This window comes from Corvus kubaryi, unplaced genomic scaffold (assembly GCF_017639235.1).
Source record: "Corvus kubaryi isolate FWS band 111438036 unplaced genomic scaffold, C.kubaryi_AGA036_p1.0 37341, whole genome shotgun sequence".
NCBI classification, from domain to species: domain Eukaryota; kingdom Metazoa; phylum Chordata; class Aves; order Passeriformes; family Corvidae; genus Corvus; species Corvus kubaryi.
In genome coordinates, this window is record NW_024581112.1 from 7,029,389 (window position 1) to 7,047,070 (window position 17,682).

At 44.2% G+C, this 17,682-nt stretch overlaps 1 long non-coding RNA gene across 1 annotated transcript; it reads left to right on the forward strand.

The window, feature by feature from the left end:
- Positions 1-1,275: 1,275 nt before the first annotated feature.
- LOC121666323 lies at positions 1,276-14,574 on the forward strand. The gene is made up of 3 exons (XR_006016642.1): positions 1,276-1,451; positions 13,741-13,983; positions 14,356-14,574. It is a non-coding gene; the product is annotated as an uncharacterized LOC121666323 (long non-coding RNA).
- Positions 14,575-17,682: the final 3,108 nt, after the last annotated feature.

The window sequence follows — 17,682 nt, forward strand, 5'->3', positions numbered from 1 at the left end:
CAGTCCTTTGCATTACCTACATGAATCACTGTTTGCTGAGAAAAAGAGAGGGTATCCTCCTCCTTACAAATATAAAATAGCTTTCCCTTCACTGCATTTTAGAAAAGTGCAAATGCATGCTACATGTCCAAACCTTTTGTACTCAGCTGGAGAAACACAGGTACAGCTCTTGTCATGCCTTTAAACCTGGTTCCCTGGTGTTCTCAGAAGAGACTCCAGACCATGGTGTGGGTCTGCTTCCACTCACCACATTGGGCTGTCTTCCAGAAGGAGTGCTCCTCAGAGCTGGACTCCACACACGTATGCGCTGGGCTTCACACAGTACCTGTCTTCCTCTGCATTAAATTGCTCTCCGTGAAAAATATTTGGCAGTTTTTTCCTCATCAAAGTCCAGGTTTTTTGATTCCCAAATAGAAAGCAAGAATTCCCAAGGGAGTCCTTAGGCATGAATACCAGCATGATAGGTAGAAGAGCTTTGCAAGACAAGAGAAAAGGCTGTTAAGTCTCACCTTTCCTTGGTTTGGTTAAGAGCAATTTATTTCTCTGCTGTGACACTTGTTTGGGGCACATAGTGCTTTTTAAGCACAGCCATCAAGTTTTCTTAGTTTGAAGCACCTGAGTCTTGAGGGAAACATCAGTCTTCCAGGACTGCTACTGTCTCTCTTCCAAACACAGTTCAGAAAATGGATTTTTTTCATGACAATCTTCAGTAGTGTTGGAATGAAAATACTGCAGCAGCCTTTAAGCATAAACTTCAGCCTCATCTTCTTTTCAGCAAATTGAAATTCTCTTCTCATGCACTGTAACCTGTATATTACTTCTTGATCTTGATGCTGTTGCCTCTAGGCTGACGTCTTTTTAGACCCAGCCAAGGGCCCTGGACAATTGACTTCCTCCTTCCTCAACACCAAGGCTTTCTTCGTTTCCAAATAAATAGAAGAAAATACTGCCTTTTTACTGGGCTTGACTACCACCACTCCACTATCACAGAGCACAATATTTTTCCAAAGGTATGGTTATCTCTGTTCCATATTTGAAGACTCTCACAGCGTTAGTCTGTCCCATGTGTTGTTCCAGACCTTCAGATATGGGATAGTAGTATTTAAAACTCCGTGCATCTCTAAAAGCACAGGTGCTCCCTCTGGACTCAGGGAGAATAGGATCACTCTCCGTCTTTCCCAAAATGTCACCACCCAAGCACACCTCTGATCTTCACAGGGAGCATGGGATGACCCTTCTGGCAAACTTCACTTTCTCTCTTAGGATGACTCTGACTGTAGATGTCCCAACATCTCCCTGCAATGTTGCTAAGAAAGGAACCACATGCTATTTTGATGGTTAGATTCTATCTTAGAGTTGCAGGAAACGGCTGAAAGATCCATCTCCCTCTTGAAGCCGGATGGATGAACTGAAGCAGCAGACAGAGCCTGGAGGGAGAAAAGAAAGAACTGGTATGAATATTAATACATATAAAATATATACTATGTGATGCATCTCTCTTCTCACACATCCAATGATCATCTATCCTCCCTCACTCCCCTCCCCTCCGCTCTGCTTCACTATGTCTATGGAGTAAATGTTGGATTTACATTTTCAGTCTATTTAAATCTCTCATTTTTGCTGCAGTGTAGCAGGGGAAAAGCCTTAACTCTCTGTTTGCTGTGCTGTATCTGTCAAGCAGTGGAGGAAAGCAAAGCTTTCCTCTAAGGTCTTCAAATGTTTCTGCAAACTTTTGCTCTTTAATCCTTATAGTCCCAACTGGGCAGAGGCCACTGAATCTAGCTGCACATATACTGCAATTTTATGAATCCAATACCTTTTTTCCCACCCCTTTATGTCTTTAAAATCAAATATTTACAATACTGCATGATTACCAGTTAGCAGTTCTTAGAATCTTTGCAACAGAAGTCCTTCTGCACCTCTTGGCCTCCTGCAATGCTGAAGAGAGTTAATATACTTGAACACACATTTAAAGGAAAGAGGTTCAGTGATGTAGATGAACTTGCCAGCTACTTGTCTGCGAGATCCCAAGTGGAAACAATGTGAATTTATTTTGCACTGAGCCTTCTTCCATGGGCTCTCAGGGCATGAACTGTAGACCTCAGCCTGCTCTATAGCTGTTCCTGCACTTGTAAATTCTGGGATAAATGCAAAAGCCTTCACATTCTGCCTGAATAGAAATTTTTGGGCAAAAAGGCTTCTATGTCTGAATAGAGTGATGCATCATAAACCTGACAGTTATTTTGTTCTGTGTTTGTATTTAGGAGACCTCTTCTTGGTCATGCAATAGGACATCTGTGAGTTTTCAGGAATGGCTAGAGGAACCAGGAATAGCAAATAAGTCTGGGGCTAAAATAATTCATAGTATTCAGGTTATCCTGGATTCAGGTTTCCTTTCAGACTTGACTAAGAAAAAGATGAATCTAGTGAGAACTTCAGCATTGGCTTCCATCCTTCCTCTTCCTCTTGCAACCTTCCTTAGAAGCAACTGTACGCAAAAGGGGAGAGGACATGGATGTGTTAGGCAGATGTGTCTTTGAAGCCAAGCTGTAAGCTTTTACTGGGATTGGGGGAACATTCTATCAAGAAATCAGTAAGAGATATTACATCTTAAATTATCAAGAATGCAATAGGAAGTGTTGAATAGAGCATGCATTTTGCAGGACTGGAAAGCCTCTCATGGGCTGTGGTCAGGCACCAACACTGAACATTGTCCCAACAGTTAGCAGGGGCGCTTCAGGCACAGGCAGTCGGCCATTTATCTTTTTCCCACTTGGTATGGAAATGGGGGCAACTAAAAAAAACCTGTTCCCAATCTGGTGGACAGGGCGCTGCCAAGGAAAGGCTGATAAGTGACTAATAGTCTGACAGCTGCACCATAGCATTGTGTGACATGGTCACAACTGTATGGGTCAGTGGGAGTGGGTGGCAGGGGCAGGGGAGGAAAACAGGGACCTTGCGTGGCGACTGAGAGATCCTGCAGGCCTCCTAAACTTCACTGTTGCGTTTCCCCACATATAGAGACAAAAGCAAGCCAACTACCTTGTCTCTCACCTCAGAGGAGCTTGGGCTCTGAAAGGTTGCTTCTCTCTCCATGGCACAGGGTCAGAGGAGGAGCAAGGCACTGCCAGCCAGAGTGCAGACAAAGCAGTCCTTCCTGAACAACTGCCTCAGATATCTACTTTCCGTACTCGCCTGAAAGTAGAGGAAGGTGGACTCCAAATATAAGGGCTGCTGTATGATCACCTGGGAGGTAGGATCTTTGGCCTGTAGGGAAATGGGAGTAGGTCCTAAATTTTTCACTGATCTCCATCTTCCCCTTCTGCCAGAGTTTGCAGTGGAACCTTCCAGAAGGTGCTGGTTTTTGAGATGTAATTTTGGCATGCTGGGTTACATTTCACAATGATTCTTGTATTGTGGCTGTACCCAGGCTTTGCCTGCTGCATTGCAATAATCTCCTTTGCAGACATGCAAGAGCAGGTGGGTGGCAAGTCAAGTTGTGAGGCAGCCACTCACAACTAAAATATCTCACAAAATAAAATATCTCTTAGCTCATCATTCCTCATAGATCACTGCCCAATATGTGTGTGCTGAGTGTGGAATGGGCTTTCTGTGCACCACTGTAGGATAGGGCATGTATTTCACCAAGGCCTTAAGGTTTGCCTTCACAAGCAAGGTGAATTGTGGAGTGGGAGGAGGAAGAGGGTGAATTAAGGTTCCCCAAACAGGCTTAGGCCTAAGTGTTTGCTAACAAGCGAGTGCTTAACTTGGCAACACTAATAACACTTTTTTATGGTAGGTTTATACATGAGCAAGAGGGAAGATGAATCACATTGCAGAAATAAAGTCAAGCACTCAACGATGTTGAGAATTGGCTTGGCTGGTTAGGGAAATAAAGGGCCCTTCAATCAGGGAGCAGAGAGCTAATTGTCTCATTAGCTTATCTGCCTGGGTTGTATTCCCCTGAGGACAGGGTGGGAGATGGAAAGGAGATAAATGAAATAAATGAAGCAGTCCTCTGGGAGGAGGATTCTCCACAAGAGCAAGGGCTGGTGGCTGTACTGCAGCATGCCTGGCTGCAATGGCTCCAGGCCTTGGCTGTTTCCAGAGGTGAACCTTGGAAGCTGTTGGGAAATACCCTGGAACAAAAGAGCTGGGGAGGGGTAAAGGAGCATGACTAGGGAGAACTCTTCTCTCTCTGCTGCAGGCTTCCCTGCCCCACTCTTTCCGCGCGTGGTTTTAGCACCTTAACATCATGGTTTTTGTATTGAGAAGTATTTAGCAGACTCGAGAGACCAAGCTAAAAGTTAATACCTCTGGAATAACCCCAGAACCTCTTGGCAAAGCCACTGGGATCAACTTGCACTGCCATATAGCATCCTGGGAACAATAGTACCTGTGTGATATTTCCATAATTCAATATACAGCTTTAGGGTTTGCCATTCATATTGTGCTTGATCCTGCAAGGTGTTCTAACACTACTTTATATGGGGGAACAATGTAACACAAGGGGCCTTTCCATCAATTTTAAAGTAAGATCTTTGCAGAAGCAAGTTTATGTTCAGCGAGACATAGCTTCTCTGTTTTTTCATGTCTACAAATCTACTTGAATGCTTCAAATGACTTCTGGCTTTTTTTTTTCTTTTTATTTTTTTTCCTCTTGGAAAGGGAGTATTTCTAGGGTTGCTTCAGAGCTTCCAGAGAAGGTGTTGGATGCTGAATCACAAGATTTATTCTGCCACTAGAACTAGCAGCAGTGTCTTTTGGAATAGCTGCTCTTGTGAAACTTCCTTGCAAATGCTCTGTTAAAACTGGAGGGAAGTGAATTTCAAGGACTGTGCTGTTCTGCCTACAAGCCCTGGGGCTTTGGGAAGAGGAGTTATCAGGAGATTCATTCTAATACAGACCTTCACCCGGCTTGGGATGTTTGCTGAATACCAGCCTGCTGAATTTAAGCTTGCTCCTGAGATAATATGGCATTAGTCCCTGTGGGTACCATCTCATAAACTTATAGGGAAATACAGAAATAAAAGGAACTCTTGTAGATACCAATAACTGTGAGTCAGGCTTTCTATGAGTCAACGGATGCTGACTGCTGAGATAATTCTCTGACCTACATGTTTGCTGTGGAACCTGGAACTGCATCCAAGACTCCTGGTATTATCCACCATAATCATTAAACAGCCCAAGATCATCCTCAAATGAATGAAGATGTGGCTTCCTAAACCCTGGACTTAGTGATGTCTTGTAGTGTTGCATTGCTGAAATATCAGCAGGAGGAGGATTGTCTTCAAAACATGACTTGATTACAAAAAGAAAAACACCTATGAAAGAATTTATGCTATTTCTGGTTTGAAATACTTTCCTGGTTTGGCTTTTAAATAGCTAAGAAACCAAACTATTTCCCTTGATAAAACCTGATAAACTGCTTATTTGATGTGAAATCTGGTGTTCTGTTATGGGATGGCAGGTGTAAGGTGAGGATCCATTCAAATCTGAGGCTGCTCACAGCAGGACCTCGTTTGACATCTAATTCCATCTCATTCCTGTTATGTGTGATCTACTGGTTTGATCAAGTCTGTAAAAGGCTTCCAGCCTTTTAAGAGCTGGTTGCAAAAAAATCCATCCAGAGATTGGACAGTGCTTAAAAATGTGACTATGGCCTCAAAGAAAAAATCCTTTAGGACAAGGGCTTCTTGGGAGATTTTCTCAGGGATGTCATCTTCAGTCATTTTGCTTACTGGGATCTGGTGTTTATGAAAGTTATGTTTTGAAAACCCCGGTGCCCATCCTGTGGATGTCCCTGGAATGGAAGGGATGTCCACAAGGGAAGCTAGTGAGCAGTAACTGCGTTGCCCTCTCTTCCCATGCTGACAGCCTCTTAGAGGGATACATACCTGTTTCTATGCCATCTGCCATTTTCACTGTTTTCTCCCTACTCATGTATGTGTCTGTTTCTGTCTCTCTAAATCCCTTTGCCTTTTCCAAAGAGGAAAATGTCATGATAACAGGGTGTGTGGGGGTAATACAGGCTTTTGGAGTCTGCAACCATATTGGGCTGTCATCCAACCCACCACTGATCTCAGAGGGAACGAATTCACCATCTGTAGAGAGTCCGTGTCTCACTGCAGCCATCTGTTAAGCTCCTCAGCCCACTTGCACTCTGAACAATGGCAGTGCACTTCAGAAAACCTGTAGGGGATCGTCCCTCCCTCCTCCGGGTGACAGTGCACTCCTCTGAAGATGAGTATCTGTGATTCTGCCAGACACGCAGATTTTTGCGGCAGAAAAAGTATTTGTGGTCCCAATCTGAGCATTGTAAAGAGCCTGAAGAGCTGGGCATAGATACCTTGAGGATACTGAGTCTCTGGGACTACTAACTTTGTCATCTTCTTGGAAGGAGTAAGATCTTGTGACCTGCTCAGCTTACCATGCATGGTTCTCCTCAACATTCTGTTTGAGCAGGACAAAAAACATGAGTACCACCAACATCAGCAAAGGTCCAGCTCTCCTTTACCGGGAGAAGACACCACAGATGAAATCTTGGCAGCACTGTGCTGTTGACTTCACAGTGAAACTGATGCACAGGCCCTGCCTACTCTGTTATTCTGGTCCATGCTTCAATGGGAATCATTTATCAATCAGTCTCTTCATTCCTGCAAGCACACCTATTTACCTCTCATGCTGTAAACTGCCAGGCAGCAGGGTGTAAGTACTCGGTGATCTCCAGTGTCACACAGGCAATCTAGATACTATCCCTATTAAAAGGCTTAGTCTGCCACAAGTTTATGAAACCAGGCTATTTTTTCTGAGGCTCTTCATTAAGGGTTGACTTAATTCAGGCATGTCTTTTCAAATTCATTAGTGCACTGACCAGTCAACTGCTTCGCCTTCATGGAGCTGAATCAGAAATTTGCTCTATCTGGTGATGGCTTCTATCCAAAGGCAAGGACTTCATCTGGGCCTGACACCAGAAAGCTGAAACACCTTCAGACAGGGCTGCCTAATTCCCCTACTCCTACGTGTCTTCTTGGCTTACCTCAGCTGCCTCTTAAGAGCTGCTGCCACTTCTAAAACCACGTGATCCCTGGGTTTTCAGGGTGTTCCCAGATTTGCTAGGTAATTCCTGTCTTCCTCCACCCACACGCACATTACTTGCCAGACTCTGAAGGAAAGAAGGAAAACTTCTCAATTAACATTTAAGAGAGACACTTGCCTTTATTTCACTAGAACAGGGATTTGCTCTTTTTGCCGTTGTTCCACCACCTCTGTCCTTTGGTGGAATCCGTGTGGGAAGAATCTCTCTTTTTTATCAGCTCACCTGCTGCTACCTAACCTTTGCAATCTTCACAGCAGCCCCAGGGCAGCTGTCTTTCCAAATTCTGGTTTGGGAAATGAAGTCCTCACAGAAGATAACAGAGGGGAAAGAACTCAGATATGAGCTGAAACAGGGAAGGAAAATCTGTTGCCAGCCAGGAACAGGGCTTTGCTTGCAAAGGGGAGGGTGCCCTGATAGAGATGTCTTCTGCCACTAAATGCTACTGTAAACAGGGAAGTTTACAGTCAAAATGTTCTGTCAAAGAGCTGTCAGGGAGTCAGACAAATATTTAAAGAAGCAGATTTCCTCCTGAGGGTGAAGAAACACAGCTCAGCACTTGACAGTACAGCTTGGTAGCTCCCAGCCCTGGGGACAAATATGCTTGTGGACCCTGTATCCAAAGGTCAGTGAGAGAGGGAAAGGAAGTGAAAACAAGGAAAATAGCCAAATGATGCCTACATCCGAGCAATTATGCATGGAAAAGAGTCCTATAGCTATGGTGGCTCTTCATAGAAACAGGTCCTTCTCTCTACAGTCTTCCTGGGGATATGTGCAAGTAGAAGATCATCCCCTCTGCCAGCCACCCTCTGCAGGGAGGCAAAGTTACATGCAGAGGTGAACCCAGAGGACCCTTGGACATGCATCATTGCCTTGGGAAGTACTCAAAGATGTTCCCACCAATTTACATGGAGATTTTTCCCAAGCCAGACACTGAAACTGGTTCATACACATGAACATGCACTCTGAAGGGGTCTCTTTCTGTAGAGTAAGCAGCTTTGTGTAAACAAAGGGGCAACATCTAAAATCTCCTAAGGAAATGTATTTCTAAACTTACCTGAGCAAGCAGGACAAAACCATTGGTCTTAACAGATCTGCCAGATAAGCAAATTGCCCTGTATTTGATAAGCAGCTCATGCAGCCTAAGGAGATGAAATCCAGGTCAAAGCCACACCTATGCCTCTGGCTCAGAGGTGCTGGTCTAACTCTTGTCTACTTGGGACACTGGGGTGTGACCCAACCAACCAGCTATCCTGGGAAGTGATGAAAGGATGCTCACATGCTCTGCAAATGCCTTTCTGCATGAGATTTCCCTTCCCCCAGACATTTACTTGAACCTCACGCTTTCCCCAGCCCTTGCAAGAGAAACACAGTTGTGAGCCTGGGCTCTCTCCTCTGTAAGCATGGGCTCTGAGAAATTTAAATATTGTCCCCTTTGGCTATGCTGTCTGTGGAGATTAGTAATCTTCTCCCTTCCCCGCCTCCCCCCATGTGAGAGACTGGTGCTCCAGCTCCTTTCCAAGCCGCTGACCTAGTTCTCCCTGTCCCCAGGGACAGGCTACGCATCCAGGTCCATCCTGTGCCAAGGGCTGGGCCAGCACAGGGGCAGGACGGATGCTGCCTGTGGATTGGTAACGCAGGCAGCAGCAGCAGCAACAGCAGCAGCAGCACAGTGCACACAGATTGAAAGTGGATTTGAATATGGGCTCTTGAAAAATATGAGATAGCGCACAATATGTTTTCCTCGGTGCTGTAATGTATTTCAAACAGCTCACTTCCATCTCCTGCACTTTAATTAGCATGAAAATTGGCCAGTTCCACAATCCCTTTAAATACATTCAGTGCGTTACCAAATATATTTCAAAAGCAGTTACATACAGGGAGGCCAGGGCCTGGGGGTGGGACACAAAGCACTCCCCATTTTGATCTAACTCATTACTAACCTGTTTTGTAGCCTCTGAGAAAGCAGGCTAGTGGGTTCAGGTTCAGTTTTTGGTGGGCAAATGTCACCAGGGAAAACCTAAGTACATCAAACTACCTTTGGCTGCTGGACTGAGGGGCTGCAATAAGAAGGCAGGAAAAAACCAAAACTGTTTGCATCCTGCTCTTTCCCTAACACGAGGGAAGACCATGGAAGAAGCTGCCAGGATACTCTGGTTCTGTGGATAGGTTCCTCCGTGATCCCCCAGCTATCACTCCAGGCAGCAGGATGATCTCCAGAATATATCTATCTGCTAGAATCAAAATGACAGACTGCTGCGGGAAGGAATTGTTCATCAAATGTATTCTTGGGTTTTGTTAGGTAGTGAAAAACAATGTATCTTGTCTTACCCCAGACTCATCTCCAGGATTACAATTTCCAATGTCTCTAAAATGGCTGGTAGGTGGTTCACACACATTTTCCCCCCATATATTGTGCCCCCCATCTTGCTGGCTTCCCCAGAGTGGGCGCTGCAATGTGAACTGAGGTTCCTGGGTTTGCCCCACAAATGTGGCTGTGCTGACACAACTGGGAGGAGCAGCACAGGGCTGGGAGGCCAGGAAGGTATGGCAGCCATCACAGCAGCTGGGAGATGCTCTGCCTAAATATTTTGTGATGGCATTCAGTCACATGGTTTGTAGCTGGGTTCCCCTTTCTTTGTGGTTCTCTAGAGACACCACTTCTGCCTGTGGATAAAATCCATTATTGCCTGTGCCTTTTCAAACATGCTCCAGGCTCTAGTTTGCAGTCACTCTCCATCTCTGGGCCATCTCTTGTTTTTCCCCCTCCATGCACTCCAGAAACCCCTAGGCTAGTAATTTTTACCACCAGACCCTATTTTCCTCCTTTCCCAACCCATAGTGTTGCACAGGATGTCAGTGGCTGGCCTTGCCCCAGCTCATGAGAGGCTGAGAGGGATCCCTGATCCCCCCAAGGACTGGAGAGAGCACCTGGCTGGGCATGCTGTGGGCACTGTCCCCTCAATTGCATGTGGTGAGGAACACAGGCAGTAAGGACGAGGACAGACTTTATCCCGCCAGCTAGAAATTGTTCTCCCCAGTCTCCACCTGGCACTGCCAAGGAGGAGAGAAAGAGATGGGGAAAGGGAGAGATGTCTCAGGACACTTCCTGAAGCTGCTGGCCCATGTCCCTGGTCAGACATGAATTTCCAGTAGGCTATGGGGTTGCCACAGCAATTCCCTCCTGTATTTTCCCAGTGCTTTCAGAGGTCAAGGATGACTGAGTTTATGTTTTCTTGGGATGGTGGGAGAAGACAGAATTTTGGGAGTCTTGAGGAGGAGCTGCAACTCCCTGGTAGCATCACTATATGCAAATGCAGGTAATTTCATGGAAATGTATGTAATTTTATGCAGATTTAAAAGCTATTGACTTTCTGTCACAAGATGTTGGCAGCTATGGTATTTGTTTGAGTCTTTTTCTTTCCCTTTTGAGCCTTTTTTTTCCTTTTGGAACTTAAAAGAATTAAATATTCATAGAAACATTTCTATGAGTCACAGGGAGATAGTACATCAAGCTGAAAAGTTCAGATGTGTATCCAGACTTCCTCAAAGTGCTTTGGGATAGGAAGTGGGATCTGAGAGCGGGCAGTTTTCAGATGCTGTCTGCAGAAAAGCCTTTTCCACCAGAACTTAAATTTGGGCTTATGGTGACCCAGCAACTTTTCTAAGAATAAATACGGCTTGTTCTTGTTTAGTCAGAAAGAATCAGAGAAAATGTAAGTGGAAAAGCAAAGGAGAGGTTGCTCCAGCTTTTAGCACAGAAGCAAGTCACAGGCAGTGAGTGTTTTGCCGTTGCTTTCTGCAGCTTTCTTTGTATTGCCTGGAGCTGGAGGTTCTTGCTTTTAAGACTCAGGACAGTGGATAAAAGATCAGAAAGGACTTGATCACCCATGAACAAAACAGGTGTCAAAGCAGAGACTGCATTCCTTTTTTATTTTATCCCTGATGTATTTCCAGGGGTACATTGCCTTCTCTGGAAGCTATTGGGTAAAGACCTGGACTTCTAAATAAGTATTTTAGGATAGGTGGCTTTTTGCAGTTTTAGATGACTTACAAAGCTATGGCAGGTGCTTGTTGGACCACTGCTCACCCTGTGGCAGAGAGATGGACTAGATGGTTCCCCACTTACAGGGCGTTCTCCAAGAAATCACGGGGGCCTCAGGGAGTCACTTGCTTAGTTAGGTGGAAAGGCCTGAATTTTATGGTCTTACAGGCTTAATGCAAAAGTCATGTATCTTTAAGAGGTGGTTTGAGAATGGCTAACATAAATTCTCTGAAATAGCAGTAATAGAAAGGAGGTCTTTGCAGCTGGCTGAATTGATATGAGTTAATTTGTTCCCATCTAAATGTTTGTTTTTAATGATGCTGGAGATATTATTCTGTTTTAAGACTAAAGTATTAAGCAAGGTTAGAAGTCTTGCCTGAATTAGTGTTTATCTGCTAACTAAACCTAATGAAAAGTAAATCAGGTACAGCCAGACCTTAATAAAGCCTGGGCTCACTATATCCTTCTACCCTTGGTTAGAGTATCATGTATTGTCTGGCATAAACCTTGAGCTTAAACAACAGGAAAGATTTTGTTGCTTTCTTATTGTCTTGATTCGAGAGGTGTCTAACCACAGACTCTGTAACATTTGTCCTCTTCTGACTCCCTAGCTGGTGAGACTTTTTAACAAGTTAGGGAATTTGCATCTTGTAGTGGATTGACCCTGGCTGGATGCCAGGCATCCACCAAAGCTACTCCACTACTCTCCTGCACAACTGGAAAGAACAGGGGAAGAAAAATATACCAAAGGTCCTTGAGCTGAGATAAGGAAAAGGAGAGATCACTCACTAACTACACACCGCTGAAGTTGAGGATATTAATTAAATTTATTGCTAACAAAATCAGAGCAGGATAATGAGAAGTAAAATAATCCATTAAAATCACCTTTCCTTTCATCCCTCCATCCTTCCCAGGCTCCATCTCCTGCCCCTCAGTGGCACAGGAAGACAGGGAATGGGCTTATAGACAGTTCACCACATGCTGTTTCTGCTGCTGCCCAGGGAGAGGAGTCCTTCCCCTGCTCCAGCATGGGGTCTTGGGATCTCACAGGAGATACCTCCATGACCTTCTTCAATGTGAGTTCATCCCACAGGCAACAGTTCTTCATGAACTGCTCCAACATGGGTCACTTTTCCATGGGTTGAGTCCTTCAAGAAACAGCCTGCTCCAGTGTGGGTCCCCCAGTGTGGGTCACGAGTCCTACCAGCAAATATGCTCCAGTGTGGGCTCCTCTCTGCAGGTCGCTGCCAGGGGCCTGCTCCAGCGTGGGCATCTCACAGGGTCACTGCCTCCTCTCAGGCATCCACCTGCTCCAGCATGGGGCTCCTCCACAGGCTGCAGGTGGATCTCTGCGCTTCCACTGACCTCCATGGGCTGCAGGGGCATGGCTGCTTCACCATGGTCTGCACCACAGGATGCAGGGGAATCTCAGCTCCAGCACTTGGAGCACCTCCTCCTCTCCGTCTGCACTGACCTTGGTGTCTGCAGGGATGATTGTCTCCCATATTCTCACTCTGGTCTCCTCTGAGTGAAATCACAGCTGCACAAACCCGGTTTTTTTTATCTCCTTAAGTATGTTGCAAAGGCATTACCAGCATCTCTGGTCCATCCTGGAGCCAGCTGGCATTGGCTCTGCCGGACAAGGGGGAAGCTTCTGGCAGCTTCTCACAGAAGCTTCTACATCCCTGTAGACCCTGCTCTGCTACCCAAACCTGGCCACACAAACCCAATTCACACCTGGATCTGAACTTGAGACATTCTGATGCTTGGGGCAGAGAGGTCTGTGGTGAATGACGTCCTGGGTGGTGTGAACTGCTAAGTTTGGATTGAGGTTTTTGCCTTGTATTTCAAACATGGCAAGGCTTAAATGGCTCAGCCTCTGCTTTAGGATGGAGGAAATTCCTTATTGTTTAACTTTACAATAGACAGAAAATGTGCTAGCCATGAAAAACCTACCTTTTATAAAAGCTGCAGTGTTTTATTTTTTATGTCTCCATTGCCATGGAAGTTGCCACAGAACTGACCTCCTGTCTCTGAATTGTTCTTTGTTTCAGTTCCATTTTTTAAAATACATTTTCTGCCATCAAAAAAAAAGCTAGAAACAAGTATTGGAATATCAGTTGAAATAACTCTACTTTAGGATTTTCCAGAATACAGCTTCAGAAACAGCAGCTCTGAATGACATGACTCTCCTCACCTACCCTAACAAAGGGCTAATTCTGAAACGTGCTAATGTCATCTTCAACAGCAATTTTGCTTCTGATATTTTTTTGGTATAAGTGTCATTAAATCCTTTCTCTTCTGTTTGAGGCTAGCTGCAGCTGCCCATTTCCATTTATGGAAACTCCTCGCTTCCTACCATCCTGTCACACAATTCGAAAAATTAAATAAATCTAGTGCCATATTGAAAATGTAAGGACTACGTTTATCAATTATCTAGCCAGGCTATCTTAGTGCGCCTTATATGTCCCAAAGGTTTTGTGTGGTGTTTTTATACATGTGATTAACATTCAGAAACTCCCATACACTGAACTTATTTGAATGCAATTGTCATCCCCTTGAAAAAACTTTCTTTTTTTTTTTCTCAAAACATTTATAGTTGTCCTGGTTCTATATATGCAGCAACAGAAGAGGTATCTCTGTCCCGTCTTCCTGATACAAGTCAAAACCCAGACCTCCTCCCAGAGCTCCACTTTGGACACAGAATATCTCTCAGGAGAAGAAAAGCCTTTACACCTGTATGGCTAGTCATTTCTTGGGGCAGGCTAGCACAGAATACACCTGCAAGAGACAGGATCCCCCACACTGCAGAGAAGTTCAGAAGACACCATCAAAAGGAAAGGTAACAGCCAAAATAAAACCCGCACGCTCTGTGATAAGGGCTGCTTGAAGCAGAAATGTCAGGGGGTTTGGCTGGGTTTTTTTTACCACTGTTCCTCTTGTCTGTATTTGAATATATGTTAGTGAATGTGGGTTATTTGTTTTAAAGTCTCTTTCTTCCTTATCAAAGGCTGTCTTCTGACTTCACTCTGTGTTTTGCTGGAAAGATGCATTTAGTAATGTAAATGTGATTCTTCCCTGTGGCAGCTGCAAAGAGTGGCACAATTCTGTCTGTGCTTGCATTAGCAGCACATATTTGCACAGAAAGAGCACAACTGATGGATGGGAGGGATGGCTCAGGGATTTTTACTGTGTTGTGCCCCCATCTTTTCAGCTCCAGGACATCAGTCTGCACCCAGTCCTGGATGAGTTCCAGTGTCCAACTAGAGGAGCAGAGCAGGACAGCCCAAAGCTGGCCGTGGCAGGTGAGCAGAACATAAGAATTTGATTGGCCTACTGAGCCTTCACAAGCTTGCAAGCATTTCTCTTTCCTAAGTGTTGGTATGAACAGTTCAACGCAATGCTAAATTCCTCCCTTGCATGTAGTTCCTTGGCATGCAATGAGCTAATGGAATTTAAATGATGGACCCCGCCTATCAATCAATTTTTGAAGCCTTATCTGTTTGTTCTCTGCAGTGATTCTTTAAAAAAACCAGACCTGTCAGGCCTCACAGGTCTGGAGAAGACTCCTCTGTCCATGCCCATTGCTTGGCACTCCCCAGTTTGTCCCGTATCTCAGGTGCTTCCAGTACAGCATCCTGCAACCTCACCATGGGTTTTCTCGCTGGAATAAGCTGGATTCACTTCAGGGGACTGGGGAGCAGGATGGAGTGTTCCTTGTGTTGTGCCATTAGGATGCACAGTTCCAAATATGTGGTCCTGCTGTACCATTGTGAGACTTTCTACGGAGCCACATTAAGTGGGAATGGTAGGCCCTATGAAAGATACAAGAAACCCTGTGAGAACCAGAGATTGAAGGGGTTAAAATTCCCTAGTGCAATTTCTCTGCTTCTTTTTCACAAGGGAAGTCAAAGCCCCTGGGGTTTTTTCAAGGCCTACACCTGACTGTAAGAATTACGGGGGTTTTGTTTTCCCTCCAGTGGGGGAATGGAAACCATAGTATGAACCTATGATTAATCACAACAAACCAGCAGCTCATGGCTAGAATACTAACTATGGAATACATAAGCAATGCTTTTGTGATCAATCTGCAAGGGTGGTTTTTTAAAGGGGAAAAAAAAAAAAGCCCTGCCAAAAATGTGTTGAGTATTTTCAAATAATGAGTACATTCGAGGAAATTTTGATTTTGCTCAGGGACCATCTGCGAGCAGAGAAAGGGACTAAATTCTTTCAGCAAATTACTGGCTGCAAATTATTTTCTCAGCACTAGTTATGAATGTTGTAACTGCACAGCTGAAAATGTATTATTAAGCTGAGAACTGGGGATTTAGGGACCACAGATTGTGAATTCTTTTCTTTTAGGTGTTTTTTAAGTGTCCTGTGGCACAAAAGACACCTTCAGCTGGAAACATCACGAGGTTCAAAAAGAGCACCATGTGCTAAAGTACTCCAATATGACGGACAAGGATAAGTTTTAGAGCATATTCATGTGGGAGCATCTGCAGATGTGTAAGGGGTGGTGTATGGTTACAAAAATGAACAATCTGAGCTGCTGACGTAGAAAGATATTGTAAATAAAATCTGCTTAACGGATTTAAGCAAGAGAACTTGATGTCTGGGGACTTGGTTGGTTGCTCAGTGCTGGGACTGCCGTGGTGAGCAAGGCCCTTAGATGGGCACTTCACCAAGGACTGGTCTGAAGTTACGGAGTGAAGCGGAAGTTTCCTTGCTGGCCCCTTCGTTTCAGCAGGGTGGGGAAGTGAATTGCATGGTGGAATTTCAAAATGGTCCATGGCCCATCAATGTGCTGGAAGTCACTCCCAGCTTGGATACAGCTGCATCTTGCAGGTGAGGGGCTGCTGCCAGCCCTGTGCCTGGCCTTATGCTGACCATTGTTCCCAGAGGCACTATTCAGTGAAATAAAACCTGTGACTATCCACTCTCAGGATTCAGTTTTTTGAAATATGGGCTTGACATGGAACTGAAATTAAAACCTTAATTTTTGAAAAATGTTTTCTATTGAAGAATATTCTGGGGAAATTATTTTGTGTGTGTATTTAACACTTAATTCAATATGTGTTTTACTTTGATGAAAATGAAGTGTCTTTGATTTAAACTGTTTCTTCTTCTGGTATAATGTGCCAGAGAATATGTTTTCAAGAATTATCTAATGAAAAATAATCTCATGAAGGAAAACCAGAGATATTTTCCCCTACTCCTTGCTTCCCACAAGAAATTCTGGCTAAACTGACCTAATTTCATGTCACTTTTTTATTTCAGTGAAACAGCAAGGCCTGTTGTATTAAGCCCTGTAATCACCACTTGCTCACTTTACTGTAACCAAAAAAAAAGAAAAAATCAGATTGCATGGTATGAAATAATCCCATTATATTTCAGTTAATTGAATCCAGGAATACTTTAATCAAGCTGGGTGTAGACCAAAATGCCTGCTTGAAGACCTCAGAGATGTTCATATCTCAATACAAATTTTGCAGTTTGAGCTTTGGAACTTCACTTCCAACTTTTGAAGCTTTGGCTGAAGCCTGATGGGTAGAGGAGTGGAGGCAAAATTATCTCACCTGTCTCAAGTGCGATTCCTATGCCTTCCTCTGTTGTAAATGGTCTTTCTACCATCACAGACAAGAGCCTGGGCTTGCCATAAGGGATCAGAATCATCACTCATTTCTTAACCTAAACAGATCTGAACTGGTCTTCTTCCTCATTTGGAGTGTTAGTTGATTGCAGACTGAAATATTGAAAAGTAATCCAAAATCCAAAATTAAGACAGTTTGTAGTCCTGTGCAGGTGACTGGGAGAATTACCAGAGACATTCCAAAGATTGCTATTTTAGCATGAGGTGCAAGAGTTGGGGATTATGTTAAAATGGAATTCAGCAGGGTTGTACAAAAAGTTTTCTATTCTAAATCCTTGTGTTTACTGCCTCTCATCCACACCCTCCCCCAAAGACCTTTCTTTTCTCTTTTTCCATTTTTTCTTTTCTCTTTTTCCATTTTTTCTTTTCTCTTTTCTCTTTGACTCCTGTCTTTCATGCCTCCTCTCTTTCTTCCTTTCTTCCCTTTCTTCCTTGATTTCTTGCAGAAACAGACTACTGATTTTCTTTCTTCCCCACACAGGATCTCAAGTGCTGAGAGGCTTCTGATCCATGAAAGACTTCATGGGAGAGGTCATTTACTGATTCAAGGAGCATATATAATGTTGATACTAATAATAGTCTATCTGCAGCTTTGAAGGGATGAATATCCCTTCTGGGACCTTACTTCCACACTGCAAAAAGTGACTTCTCTCCTGTGAAACAATGTAGATCCTCCAAAAAGAGTGAGGAAGAGGAAGAGGAAGAGGCAGAAACCAAAATAATCAAGTGAAAAAATGTGAAAACGATGGGAAGAGTAGGAAGAGAGAGGGTAAAGAAATGAGAACTGTTAGGGAGACAGAGGGACTTTGGAAGCAAGGGGGAAAAGTGATGGGAAAGATCAAAAAAGAAAAGGGAAATGGTGACAGCATGTGGGCACAGGAAATTAAT